At 42.8% G+C, this 14,479-nt stretch overlaps 1 protein-coding gene across 1 annotated transcript in view; it reads right to left on the reverse strand.

Annotated features, from left to right (window-relative positions):
* Positions 1–14,479, reverse strand: part of LOC112112642 (E3 ubiquitin-protein ligase Midline-1) — a 352,433-nt gene that overhangs the window by 236,135 nt on the left and 101,819 nt on the right. The gene's annotated exons all lie outside the window — the stretch shown is intronic.

Here is a 14,479-nt window from a genome sequence, read left to right on the forward strand (position 1 = left end):
AGCGGGGCCCCGGCCGGGCTCTCCGCCCTCCTCCCGGCGCTCCGGCCAGCCGGGGAGAGCGGGGCCGCAGCCGGGCTCAGCACCCTCCCCTGCCGTGCTCCCCGCCGAGGGGCGGGGGGGCGGCGGGAGGCTTTTTTGCCTGGGGCGGCAAAAAAGCCAGAGCCGGCCCTGCGGTGAATTTCACCACTTATGTAGATGGCTTTCAGAAGTTGCACTTGTGAACCATTTCTCTCTCTATGGCAGCTTTTGAACTGGTCTCATTGGTTTCAGGATCTCTGACATTAGGATCTGGGAACCTGCTGTCTCTAAAGAAGGAAATGTCCCAAACTATAGGTACACCAACTTAAGAACCCAGTATTGTCAACTTCAAGAGATCAAAAATGAGCCGGACCCCCCCCCACCCCAAAATCATGAGACTGGCCCCCAAACGAGATTTTTTTTAAAGTATATATTGTGTTTTTAGGTCAAGTCTCTGGATTTTTGAACTCCCCCTGCCCATCCCAGGGTGTGTGCATGCAACAATTAGTGTTGCCCACTCTCCCACATGTACTGGATAAGGTGATTTTGGCCCCTGCTACAGGAGCTTTCACCCTCACATCTGCCCCTCTCCTGTCCAGCAATTAATCCAGTGCCCCAATCCTGCATCAGTTCTGTCCCCACCCAACCCACCTCAATTCAGCTTCCCCTCAGTTCAGTCCCCCAGCCCCCATAACCACCACCAGCATCAGTTCAGTCCCCCTACCCCATAGACCCTCACCACCCTCATTTCACCCTCCCATCACTCACCCCATCTCTTCAGAACCCACCATCAATACACCCCCCCTGCACCCCATCAGCCCCCACCCTCCTCACTTCAGCCCCCCTGCAGCTCCCAGGCCATAGTTCAGCCCTCCCAGCCTCACCCCTGCTCTTCTTAGGGTTCTTCACCCTCCCCAGCCCTGGCGGAGGGGACTGCAGTGGGGTCCTCTCTCCTACTTCCCAGGCTGGCAGGGAAACACTGTCTTCCAAGGGCTGACAGCGGGGAGCCTTGGGCGGGCTGACAGTGGAGCCATGGCTGAAAAAAATAATCTTGACAATTGAGAATTCTATCAAGATCATGAGACAGGATTAATGTTACTTAGAAATTGTGTTTCTTGCGATTAATTCGCGAGAGTTGGCATGTGTGAGAACCATTTTTATTGCCTATATCTAACAGTTTTCCTACTATCCAGGATGTAATCAGGAATTACAGTATAGCACAGATATTGGAAAGAGGTGTAGGCATCACATAGAAAGTATCTTTCGAATGTGAAAATGAACAGGCTCCAGCTCATCTCAAAATGTCAGCCACGCTTGGAACCGGAAGCAGGTTATATAATTGTTCCCACAACAAAAATAAAACACAACAATCAAAAGTAACACACAAGAATTGGAGAGTCTCTGTTTGGAGCAGAATATAAACTTTCATACTGATTCACAGGAAGAGGCCTGGGCAGAAACAAGGTTGGAATTTTGGGAAATGTTCATTCTGCTGATATAATTTCTCTTTTATTTACTCTCAATTAAATCCTCATTTATCCTTATCCTATCTAAAACACCTGATTGGCATAGTACTGACTTCGTTCTGTGTTTCTTGGATTAACAAGAAAAAAAAAGGCAACGTCATTTTGGTCATAATTCTGCATTTTTAATAGTAATCCTAAATATATTTCAAATCCCTAAGCAGAACAGAGTATGTAATTGCACTGGAAATGATTCTAGCAAAACTAAACATGAAAGGACACTAAGCTCTTTGAGGATCTCTGATGTGACTGATTAGATTAGCCTAGCACAGCGACACTTCTGTTGTGGATCTGCTCTTGGGAAAAAAATTCCAATAATTCTAGAACACACTGTGGAGACAGAGGCAAAAGAGGCAGTTAACATTAGAAACAATAAAAACAAAGAAAAATGTACACTCAACCTCTAATATTTACATTCAGTATTATTATTTATGAGCTAGTGAGTGAATGAACAAAGACAATGCTTTGTCCTCACAACCATTAATTATATCTCTCCAAGATGAGTAGTTGATAGTGTTAGTCACAACTAAGCCTTTGTTGATTGAAAAATCCCATACACTAATGAACAGCTTCCTACATTTGTCAAAATTGTTCTTCGGGACTATTATATAAAAGCAGTTAACGATGTCATCGGTTCTGATCCTGCAAGGAGCTCTATGGGGTGGATGCCTGCATCCATGTGGAAGCCTATTGAAGTCACTGGCATTCTGCACAAAGCCAGTTGCAAGGTCAGAGCCTTACACAAATAAGGAAAGAAGCAAATTGTAACAAATCCGTACACACCAAGGACTTCATAGATGCTACTACATTGCACAATAAAAGAGACTGAAAACTTTTCAGCAATAAAGAGGATAGACTTTAGATCCTCTCAAAGCACAAGTCTCTACTACATGAGAGAGATTATCCTTTCTGTTAACTATTAGCAGTGTAGCATCCATGACCTACGTGTGGAGCAGTTCTGATTCCATCCAATAAAGGGCAGTGGTAAACATACTCTCTAGCCTGTGGTACCTTTGGATTTTCTCAGAATGGTTTCAGTCTGGGGGACAGCCCTATGCCAAGCTATGATGCTTTCTTTATTTGCCAATGACTAAATGCCACTTCATCCCCTTTTTAAAAAATCCCCAATAAATTTTACAATTAGGTTTCCCTCCGAAACAATAACTAAAGTAACTCAGACAATCTGAAAGTATGAAGCCCAAAAAATCAGGGAATTGTAACTAGCTCCCTGAAAGTATTACACAATCTCCACAAACTGCAGATCTTGGGGCAGAAGACAAGCTGACAATGGAGTCAAGCAAAATTGGCCTTCTATCCTCTAATCTCCCATTGATTTTTTTCTTGACAGTTTTGGAATCATTTTATCTACTGAGACAGTGTCATTTTTTATATTTTTCCATTGCCAATTCATTTTGGCACATTAAAAATACTCAGAAGCCACATGGAACAGCCAAATTTCAGATCTAAAGATAAGAGATCAACAAGATTATAACTTGATTTCGATTCAACACTGTCAAAAAAGCAATGGTTTACAACTGCAGGAAAACTACGTTTTTGCTTTAGGTAAAGTACAGATGGAGTACAAACCCATGGAAGGTCCAAATTTTGGAAATGTTAGAGATTTTCAAACAACTTTTCTTTCAGGCCAGCTCCTTATTTTTCTCAATAAGCCCTGAAAATGTACCATTTGCAAATAAAGTTGTGGATGATGCAGACCCAATCAGTGCTTAATATGCATAAATGTTCTGGTGATGTTTTCAGTTACATATCACAGATATGCCCTCTGAGAAAGAAGTGAGAAGGGAGAGTAGAGGAGTAGAATTAGAGAGAAGAGAGAGAGCTGCTGAGAATCAGATGGAAATAGGGAACAGAAATAGGAAGAGTAAAAGGAGAGGGAGAGATGGTATAGAGCAAAAAAAGAAAGAACTGAGATGAAGAGAAAATGAGAGTAAGAAACACACAAGATTGTGATATTACTTAGCATTAGTAAGAGAAAAAAAGACTCACTCCAGCAAGAACTCTATAATAGTCAGTGATTTCAACTTTGCAAGGGTCTATCCAATTATTTTCTTTGGTTTTAGTCCATATGGGTTCATCCCGTCCCCACTCCCAAATTTTGCTTTTAGTTTTTGACTTGGGTGAACTCATATTCTCAAAGTAAAAGTCAGCCAAAATGATTGAAGTTCAGCTGGTTTTGCATCAGGAGTTTGAGAGACTAAGAATATCTGTAGAATCTAATATCAAAGCATAAATCAGCCCAGGTTTGCGTGAATGGTGCTTGAACTTTAGTGACTGCAGCCTCAGTTTAAAGCTTGTTAAAAAAAAAAAGAAAACAGAATAGCAATAAGGCAACTTTCCTGCCATTGGTTAACATAGTGCTAGTTGCAATGGCAAGATCCCTAACCCTGTTCCAGCCTCTTTACATGTGACATGAAGTAGTTCTAAAAGCCCCACATTTGGCTGGGAGAAGATTCCCCCAGGACTGGCCATAAGAATGTCTTCCAAGGACCACCTCACAAATTGTAGCATAGAGTATGTGCTGGGGTGACGTTGCAGGTGGAAGAGGCACATCAGGGATAGGGCCTCAGCACATAGTGCTGTGGAGATTCTGGTCAGAGCTGCTGCCCATAGGCAGCCAGGGACAGGCTGCTGTAACCTAGACAGGCTCCCAGGACTGTCTCAATTATTCTGGTGATAGCAGACCAGGCCAGGATTAGGAGAGTGCAAAAGTGGCTTTACACCACTTTAGTCCCTCCCACCCTCACCCTGGACTACAGATTCTGTACTATGCTTAGGCTACATCTATGCTTGTGCGCTTCCCTGGGTACTTATCCATGTATTGCTAGCAGATGTTCCCCATATGCACACCAAGTGTCCACATATGCCAAGCTGGGCACAGGTACATGCTGTGCACAGGAATATACCTGTGTGCTGCGTACACACTAAGCCTTTTCAGGATGGCACAGTAGCACCACCCCTGAAATGGCAGTATCCCAGAGTTCTATTCAACACAGGAGACTCTGGGAAGTGCTGGCACTGTATGCCGCCTTCACACATTTGGCAACAGCAGCTCCTGGCCATCTCTCCGAACTGTGTTGGAGACATGGAGCAAGTGTATGATGATGTGGTTCTGCTCCTGTCCAAAGCACAAATGCTTGTGTGGTTCAGCATTGGATACTGGGCAGAATCGGTCCATAAAAATTTGAGATGGTGAAGATGACTGACCCAGAAGAGGAATGAAAATCTGCAGTAGTCCCAAGGAAAGTGCTAAGTCTCAGGATTGCAACAGAATGCCTATGGGTGGACCACCATTTCTGATCCCGGAAAACCGGCATGGTGTGATGAGACCAGATAGTCTTGGAAACATGGGATGATGACCAGTGGCTGCAGAACTTCTGAATGAGGAAGCAGACCTTCACAGAGTTGTCTGAGCAACTTGCAACAACCCTTCAGTGCCAGACCACTTTGATTTCAGAAATCCATATCAGTACATAAGTGGGTGGCTATCACCGTTTGGAAGCTGTTAAGCCTTGGCATCTACTGATCAGTTGCAAACCAGTTCAGCTTTCAGGGAACAGGCATACATTGAACAAAGAGCTAAAGGGGTTTATAACGAGAAAAAAAATGAGCCTTAAAAAGGTTAAATTCACTGAGAAAAGTGCATAAACTATGTCTGTGGACATGTCGGGAGAAGGGAAGGGCCAGGAGACATAGGGGGTGGGGGAATGCTGCAGAATATTGTGCAGGGGTACAAACATGGACATCTTCTGTGTGGGTCAGGGGACGAACACAGGTTGGACAACAGGGAGTGGATCAGGCTCATTGTTCCCTCACTGAATGCTGGGGGGGTGGTTTCTCTGTGAGGAGTTTCAGTGGAGAATGATGTGTCGGGCATCCAACATGCTCCTTCCCATTGGGGAGCAGTGGGATTCACCACCTCAGCAGAAGGCTGCGTGACAGCTAGAGAAGGAGGAGGTGAAGCCCATTCCCATACAGGAGCGGCAGCCACCACAGGAGGCAGACCCCAAAAGTGTTCTGCCACCAGTTGGATGAGGACCTGCATGATCCCCTTCTCCCTGTGCATGCTCCCATTGCCGGTGCTGCATCTCCATTTGTTGGAATGCCTCATCGTACCTAAGAGCCCATTCCTCCCTTTCCCCGAGAAAGTCAAAGTGCTCTTGACTGCTATCTATGCCAAGAAGCAGGTCTTCCTCTGCTACCTCTGTGGTGCTGCTACTGACCAACCACTGGAATGGTTTCCCTGTTGGCATTGAAATATCCTACCAAGTTAAATACAAGGGTAGCATTCTATTTCATTTTTCCTTGAGAGGTACCTAAATCCCCCCACATAACATAACTGTGCTGCCGAAGGCCACAATATTGATACTCTTTAGGATCCCGGAAATGCAAGTGTTACAGCCTCTTTTCTTCAGACTACTTATGCAGCCCATGAGGAAGAAGCAGAGGGTAAATATGGTAAGATACCTTACTTTTATTAAAATGTTGTAATGTTTGCAGTTCATCAAGGGACTGGTTGGGGTGTGGTTTGGTTCCTTCAGGGGTAACATTACCAGTCACCTTGCTTTTCTTTAAAGGCTGGCCATCACTTGGAGAATATAGCAGTTTTGACAGTATTGGAATGGAAAAAAGAAATGTGCTTCCTAGTACCATAGTGGACTAATGGTGACCGCTAATGGTGACCGCTCTACCTACTGCTGAATGGAAGGGTTTGGTGAGATACGAAGGTGAACCAAGCACATTTGCCCTGTCATTAAGCCTGAAGAACCATCTTGAATTTCTGCGACACCAAAAACATACTGAATTATATTTACAGGCCTGAGTGGCAATTCAAGCGGAAATTGACTATTCCAAGGTAGAAGACGGAGTTCCCCTGAAAGAGGACAGAAAACATCCACTCAACCCCTAGCACCTCCACATCACCAGATGATCCGGCCCATGTCCAGCAAGCAGCATTGAAAGGGACATAGAACACCGAGAGTGACTCCAGAAGCGTATTTTCTTCCCTGAAGTTATGGATTAACCACACATGGCAATTGCCTCTCCCCAATAAGGGAAACAGCATTGTGTTTATGCAACTGCCTAAGTGGATGCTTCACCCACCCCCCTGCTTCTCCCAGCTTTCAGGACAGATGCCAGAGACTGGGAATGGTTCAAAACATTTGAAATAGTCAGAGAGAGAATGGACTGCTTTGATTTTCCTCAGCAAACAAACTGTTCTCTTTCCCTTCCCTGACCTAGGCGAGCCTGCACTTAAGCAACCAACCACCCCCATTCCCTTTCCACATGGCTCCCACTCATAAGATGAAGGAAAGACTCGGGGGGGAGGGGAAGAGGGATGGTGTTGGGTTTTTGCACAACCATAATTGTCATGACAATCTGTTCTTTCCCCACCGGGGCGCTTTTAAAATCCACCCCCGCCCTCCCTTCTCCCGGCCCCTTTTCACACAGCCCAGGGACTATCGTTATCAGTGATGGTCAAGAAATGCATAGAGACAGAGGCACAGTGACTGCTCATTAATAAATCTGTTATAGCTTCCACTATATGCTTTATAGTGGTTCATGGGATTTACAACCGTGTGTTGCTCCAGGACTATGTCAGGGCAGAGCAGGGATTGGATCCTGTGCGGAGAGGGTAGCAGGCATGTAGCACCAGAGCAAGAGGGGATATTGTCAGGGAAGGTGGGGCTCCACTGTAAAAAACTTACCAGCAACAGATGCTCGTTCCTACAGTGGTTGTGTGTCCTCAGGCTCCTCGGGGCAGGGCAAAGGGGGCTTTCTCAACAGGTTTGCCAGATAGAGGTGCAGAATCACATGCTCTTCTTCCTCTGTCTCCCTCAGGACTCCTTCTGGAACTTCCTCGGAGATCCCCACTGCCTCCTTGGCTGCATCCTTCATTGGTATCCAGTCATACAATGAATAGGGATACCAATGAAGGGCATGGGCAAGGAGGGGGGAGAGAGTCACTTCAGGTGCCATACCCATAGCCCTGGAGAGGAATCAGTCCAGCTCACTGTAGCAAGGGCATGTGCGAAGTCCCCTCCCAAAGTGACCGTTGGAGTCCTTCACCCTCCACTACAGGAGCCTGAAGTGCTTCATACGCCTCATGTACTTGGGAAGGAGGCAGAATACTACAGTGAAAGATGCTTCTGTTAATACCTGCTTATTGTCTTCGTTAAGTGCTTTGGGAAAATGTAGTCTTTAGATTTTGTTCAAAATAACGATCCTAAATATTTTGTTGACGGGGCAGATTTCAGACCAAGCCAGGGGACAGATTAATTTGGAAGGAAGGGGCTAGCAAGGCAGGGTCCCATGTGGGGTATGGGGGAGAGCTGGAGAGACAGGTAAGAGCTAAGTCTGGAGAAGCAGCTCCATGACAGCTGGAAAGGCAGGCCAGCACAGGTGAGAATCTGCAGCCCGCTTCTGCTCCAGTCTAGACTGAGAATGGCTTCTCATCCTGGGAGCTGCAATCACATCAAATATAGGGGCATCATGACTAACTGTTCTAGGTCTGATCCAACTCCCATTCAGCATAATGGTAGTCTCTTCTTTGACTTGAATAGGGGTTGGTTGGTCAGTTTAATGAGTAGGTGGGGCAGGAGTTCTGAAACTATAGGAGCAGGGTGCTGAAACCTTTTGCTGTTGTAACATGGGGTCACGGTGTGGAAAAGGTTGAGAACTACTGAGACAGAGGAACTCCCTTCATTGACACTTAAAGAAGGAAAATAGCAGAGTTCCTCCACAGGCCTAGAGATGAACCAGCAGGCACAAGCAACCCATGAAATATCTTCTGAGAGCTTATACAAATTTAGCCATAAATCCCTTTAGAAAATTAAATGTGTTTTCAGTGACCACAGTTTAATGTCAAAATAAAATGGAAGAGAGAAATTGGGTGAGGTAATATATTTTATTAGTGAGAGAGACAGGCTTTCAAGCTCCACAGAGCTCTTCTTCAGGTCTCTCACCAACAGAAGTTGGTTCAATAAAATGTATTACTTCACCCACCTTCTCTCATCTCCTGGGATCCACACAGGTATGAACACTGCATAAAATAATCATTTTAATTTAATCCTTTGCTTTTGCTCATCCTTCTCTCTTTTCATTTTTCTTCCAAAAATCATATTCTTCTCCCCTTTGTTATTTTTTCCCCCAGTACTTACCCATCAATTAATTTCTCCCTCTCTCCTCGGTAGGGTACCTACCCAAATTAAGTGAAAGCAATACAAGTAAGTTGTTCACATGGGGGTTTCCAGCAGTTTAGCCAAATTGATTTTAAACCTGATTTTACTTAAAGTGAAACATTTCTGTGTAAACCAGCCCTAACTTTATTCTAAGACATAAGGGAGTCATTTAGACTATTCTCTAATATGTTCGAGGACAGAGCAGTCAGTGACTACAAAGGTAGGCTGCAACTCAAACAGGCATTAGAACACAAACATTCTTTACCACAGCAGCCTCTATTGATGTTGGCAAAGATTTAAAAAAGCAGCTTTCTTCTAACAATGAATGAATCCCAGTAATGTTAAAAGTGTTATCACCCCTTACTTGCTCTTAAGAGTAGGTTTTGGAAATTGCTCTATATGTGCCTATAGAAGCTGGAGTCTATACTATGGTGTAAATGTTACCTTTTGTGAAGTTGCCATAGAGTATATTAACAGAATAAGAGGTTTGTTTTTTTTAAACCAGAATAAAAACTGGTTGGTAGACACCATGGTCTGTTGCTAAAGCCATCTTTAATTTGCAAAGGCCTTGATTCCTTATATCCTTAAAGAAGAAAGGCTCCCTCCTATGGTTAATTTGCATAAAGCTACCAGCACTTCTGTTGTAATTCTGCAGTCAACTCTGTGTAGAGAAGCTCCATTTCAAACATGATACCACGTATTGTATGTCTATCAAATGTATCATTACCTTTTTAAAAAAAATAACTGCCAGTGCAAGCCATCCAGAAGCTGTAGTTGAGATCTTGATTTTACTGAGATCAAAGGTGAGATTAAGCTTTCATTTGACTACAAAATAAAATTGTCAGTCATAAATGTTCACCTTCCAGGATCATTTATAAACATATTTGAGTTACACTTTCTAATATTTTAATAGCTACAAATGGTTCCTTCCAGGGTAAATATTTTGCCATTGAATCAGGCTATAGAAATTGCAAAACAGAATTAGAGTTCTATTGGCAGAAATGATGAATTTAGTAAGTGTAGTAGGCAAATAGTGAATTGTTAGTATTTGTGCAGGCATGTGAAGTTGACCAAATGAACTTCAGTGCCAGAAACAGATGGATGCTATGATTTGATTTTTACTTATGGTGTGTTTTATTAAGGCTGTAAAACAAAGTCCTAGGATTTAAAACTACAAAACTTGAATTTATGCAGTGAAAGTGTGCAGTGATTATACTTTCATTTATCTAACATAAATAACAGTGCCCTAACCTCAACACAATCCCATTCCCACTAGCCCAAAGTAGCACGAGCTTGCCAAGAAGAGGAAATAAAAAATCTGTTAGAAATAATATTCAGTTGTTCACTTTTGAATTGTAACAGCTTGTGGTTTATAAACTTCCTTTATTACAATTACAGCAAGTAAACTCTTTCACCAACTCTCCTTGGGCATCTCAGTTTACCTTAGCTGACCAGACTAAAAATGAAGTTGTCAGAAGTCCTTGGCTGAAGTTGTTTTTATGGCAAAGATATTTGTTATAATAAATCTTGGAAAATCATGGGGAGTCTGCTTGGAAAAAATATTTCCTCTAAATTCATTATGAACTGGTTTCTTCACTTAGAAGACTCAGTTGCTATAAACGTTGTTCTTAACCTTATTTTCCATTTTAACAGGATTTAATCTGTGTTTTCATTTGTTTGAGTTCAGTATGAATACCTGGAAGTATTACAGAACATGTAACTGAGTATAACAAACAACCTCTTGAGTACTGTAATTTCATTGCAGTACACTCAACACCTGCACTAACACATTTTTCATTAATGGACTACCCTAAATGTTTATATAACTACCAAGAGAGTTTATTAATGCTCACAAAAATTCTGCTAGACAGCTCGCCCTTTTCAGTAATTAAGGCACAATAAAATTTTGGAACTTTGTGTACAGTTCTCTCATGCTAGCAACTCAAATGGCTGGCTGCAGATGGCAATTCTGATCATGTGCTAAGTAATCCAGAGTTTTTCCAAACAGCAGATTTACATGGAAAAGTTTTAATAAATGGTCAGCTTTAGCTCCACAAGCTGTGAATTCCACCCAAACATTGAACAAATCTGTAACAAAACCCATGTCGGGGCTGTGAACTGAGATTGCATATTTTAATGCTAGTGTCAACGACCTCTCTTTTGTTTCAGACACACAAAGGACCTGATCCAACTCCCACTGAGGTCAATAGGATTATTTTCATTAACTTTATTGAGAATTAAACTGAGCCATAAGAATCCGCATGCTAGTCATCATTTAGACTTAATCCAATTTCCACTGAAGTCAATAGGAGATGGATCAGGCTCTTGGTAAGAAGGACATGACAAGGTGTCGATGTGACACAGGACTGGTTGGGGAAGATCCTGGAAGCGCACACATGATCAGCCAGCCTTTGATCACTTTCAGCATCTCAGTTGATCGATGGCTCTTTCAGGTGGCCTGTCAGATGGAGTTAGTGAAAATGGTGGAGAAGTGCTGTTTTCTATAAAACCAACAAGGACATTTGGAACAGCCATGCAGTCAAGGACATTACTAGTTTTCAGGCAAACATGGTCAACCCCAATTATAATACACTGTGAGGAAGGCAGAAAAAAAATCTTTAGGCTAGAGTTACATCAGTCCTCTCAAAGGAAAAGGGAAGACAAAAAGCCTCCATGATTTGATAGCTCTGGTAGCCATCTATAAACTTATACTTGGATATGAATTCTCATAACAAGAACCTAACCTTAAGGAACAGAAATGATAAATTGCAGAAACTTTAACTGATTCTTCAAAAATATGGTTGCCAGCTGCAGCAGCCAGAACAGCTGATATTTCATATGTAGCATGTAAAAAAAAGAAATCCACATCCTGGCACCATTTCCTGCCATTCCTCTAGTGTTAACCCCATCAAAAAAAAAAACAACAACTCATTTTTCAAGGCTGAATGTAAACTATAGCTTTAGTTTAAATACATAAGACATCATTAACAAATAAATACATAATTGTAACCAGCCATATGTACTAGTCCCCCGTATGGTCATGTACTCATATTGGCCCAGAGCCTCAAAGGTATTTATCTGCTGGAGGATCTGGGCAATTGTCTTCTTCCCCATTATATCTCTTTCCCACCTCTGCCCTGTGTTGGAACCTCCTGTTTCTCATCCTAACTTAGGGTCAGATTGAGCCTGATCATTACAAGAGAGAGTGTGCAGGTTGAAGAAGAGGTGCAGAGAACTTTCTGTCTATGTTTCATGCAAGGGCCAGGCAGAATAACTTTCCTTATACTCAGAGAAGTGCTCCCTTGGAAGTGTGGGTCCTCACAGCTCTATTCTTCCCTCCCACCCACCTCCAGGCCTACACAGCTGTCCAACAGTATACTACACCAGCTTCCAAGGCACAATCCCTCCACAACCTTTTTCTGGGGTTTTTACTGTCCCTTACTCGTGGATGTGCCGCATAGACAAGATTCTAAGTTCTTTGGGACAGGAAATCAACCATACACATCACTGGAGAGATAAAAATAATATTTAAAGTACTGTACAATGGAAATGTACATTATCAATTCCCATGCTGCAACAGTTAATTTTACATTTGCTTTCCCCAAGCATTTCCAGAGTGAGTTATTGCTCATCCAATCAGGCAAGAGAAACAATACCATGTAAATTCTGTTGTCACAACTAAGCAACACACCCTGAATTTTGAATGGCATGCACAGAGAAAGTTGAATTTGTGAAATTTTTCACTGAGAAATTTCAAACAATAAAATCCAGAAAATGATGATCTATGTATGGACGGAAGTTCTGCTAACAGAAAGAGAAATAATTTATTAAATTGATTCATTATGAATTATAATTCTAGGAGACAAGTTAAAAATCTGGGATGGTTAACTCATTTATGACAAACTAAGAATCAACACAAGTATTTAATCTTTTATTGAAATACGGAAGAAATAAGATACTTTTGGTTTTTAAGTTATACATATCTTCATCACTAATGCTCTGCAATGCCTGATCAGGTCAGACCTAAAGGCATGATATACTACAACCCTTACTCATATGAATAGTCTCACTGAAGTCAATGAGAATACCCACATGATTAAGGCCTAGCCTACACTAGGAAATTAAGATGGTATAACTATGTCGCTCAGGGGTGAGAAAAATCCACACCCGAGTTGTGGGGCGCGGATAAAGCACACGACCAATGTGGTTGCAAGCTGAATCTGAATCCTGTTTATTACAAGCTTTCTTTTATAGTCTCTCTCAACATTACATTACACAATTAGGCTATAATCACACATCTACCGATTGGACAAGAAGGAGAATCATGTGTTTATCACATGTATAGCCCCACACCGATTGGTTCAACCGTTCCTTACATAAGGCCATGATTTATTACCTTGTTTACCTCATCTTATATAATCCCTAGACCACCAGGGGGCGCCTTTGTCTTACAAGGCCATGAGCCATTGCCAGGCAAGTGTCCCATCGTGACCCTTACCTTCTCATGGAACTTTCCATTAGGTTGGCGTAAGGATGATACATCCCCACACCGAGTGATGCAGTTAAACCAACCTAACCCCTGGTGTAGACAGCGCTATTTCGATGGGAGAATTCTCCCATTGACCTAGCTACTACCTCTCAGGGAAGTGGATTGCCTTCACCAACAGGAGAACCCTCCCCTCCCCCACCTGCCACTGGTGTAGGTAGTGTCTTCACTGAAGCACTACAGCAGCACTGCTGCAGCATTTTATGCATAGACAACCCCTAAAGATTAACCATACCTGCAAGAATCTGGCCCCAGAAGCCGCTTTGCTTCTTGTAAGTAATGCGGCCATTCCAAATTCTTGCTGATGAAACCCAACAATATGTACAACTCCATATGCACCATACATGGTGATCATTAAAGCAACATACAGTATTTCATTGTCCAATGGATGTCCCACCACCTTTATATCTGAATTGTCAGGAAAAGATGTTAGTATGCCTCTGCCACCTTTCCTGGAGGGTATTTCACAGAGTTAAAGAAATGGATTTGCCAATACGCACTCTATTTAAATAAGAATACACTGGAATATGCTCTTTGGCTGTAACAGTAGCTCCAAAGACAAAATGATTTCTTCTATCAAAACCCCTGTTGCTTAAAGTCCTGGTTTGAACCTTCCATTCTCGTTGGAACTTCGTTGAGAGGATTTCAAGTGTGTTGGCAGAGGTCATCCTCCCTGAGTGACGAGGTCAGCTCCGTGCCCCAGGAGTGTGAGGGTTCGAGGGGAGGAGTGAAGGAACCTGAATACTATCCATTGTGATTGTAGGCTGATATTGAGTCCTGCTCCGGCTGAACCCTGGAGATCAGCATTACACATCTGACAGCTAGAGGTCATTTACTTTTGTGGCAATTCTTTTAGAAAGGCAAACTTTTCTCTGGTGAATATTTGTATCAATTTAACAGTCATCGGGGCAACGCTAGTGTCTAAAAATGAGGATATTTGGGGGAGGGTTGGATATGTTTTCTAAGAGCTGCATGGAATTTGGAATGGGCTGAGACTTATGTTTTGTCATAGGAACAAGATCAAAAGTTACCCTGAGCGATTCTTGTAAATATGTGGTGTATGAGAGTGATCCTGTGGAAGGATGGTCTGGAGGCTAAGACACTGTACTGAGATCTGAGTTCCAGCTCTGGCTTTACTACAGACATAGTGAGCTTGGGCAAGTGCCAGTCTCTGTGTTTTCAGTTACCCATTT

This window comes from Terrapene carolina, unplaced genomic scaffold, assembly GCF_002925995.2.
Source record: "Terrapene carolina triunguis isolate 2854851 unplaced genomic scaffold, T_m_triunguis-2.0 Scaffold22, whole genome shotgun sequence".
NCBI lineage: Eukaryota > Metazoa > Chordata > Testudines > Emydidae > Terrapene > Terrapene triunguis.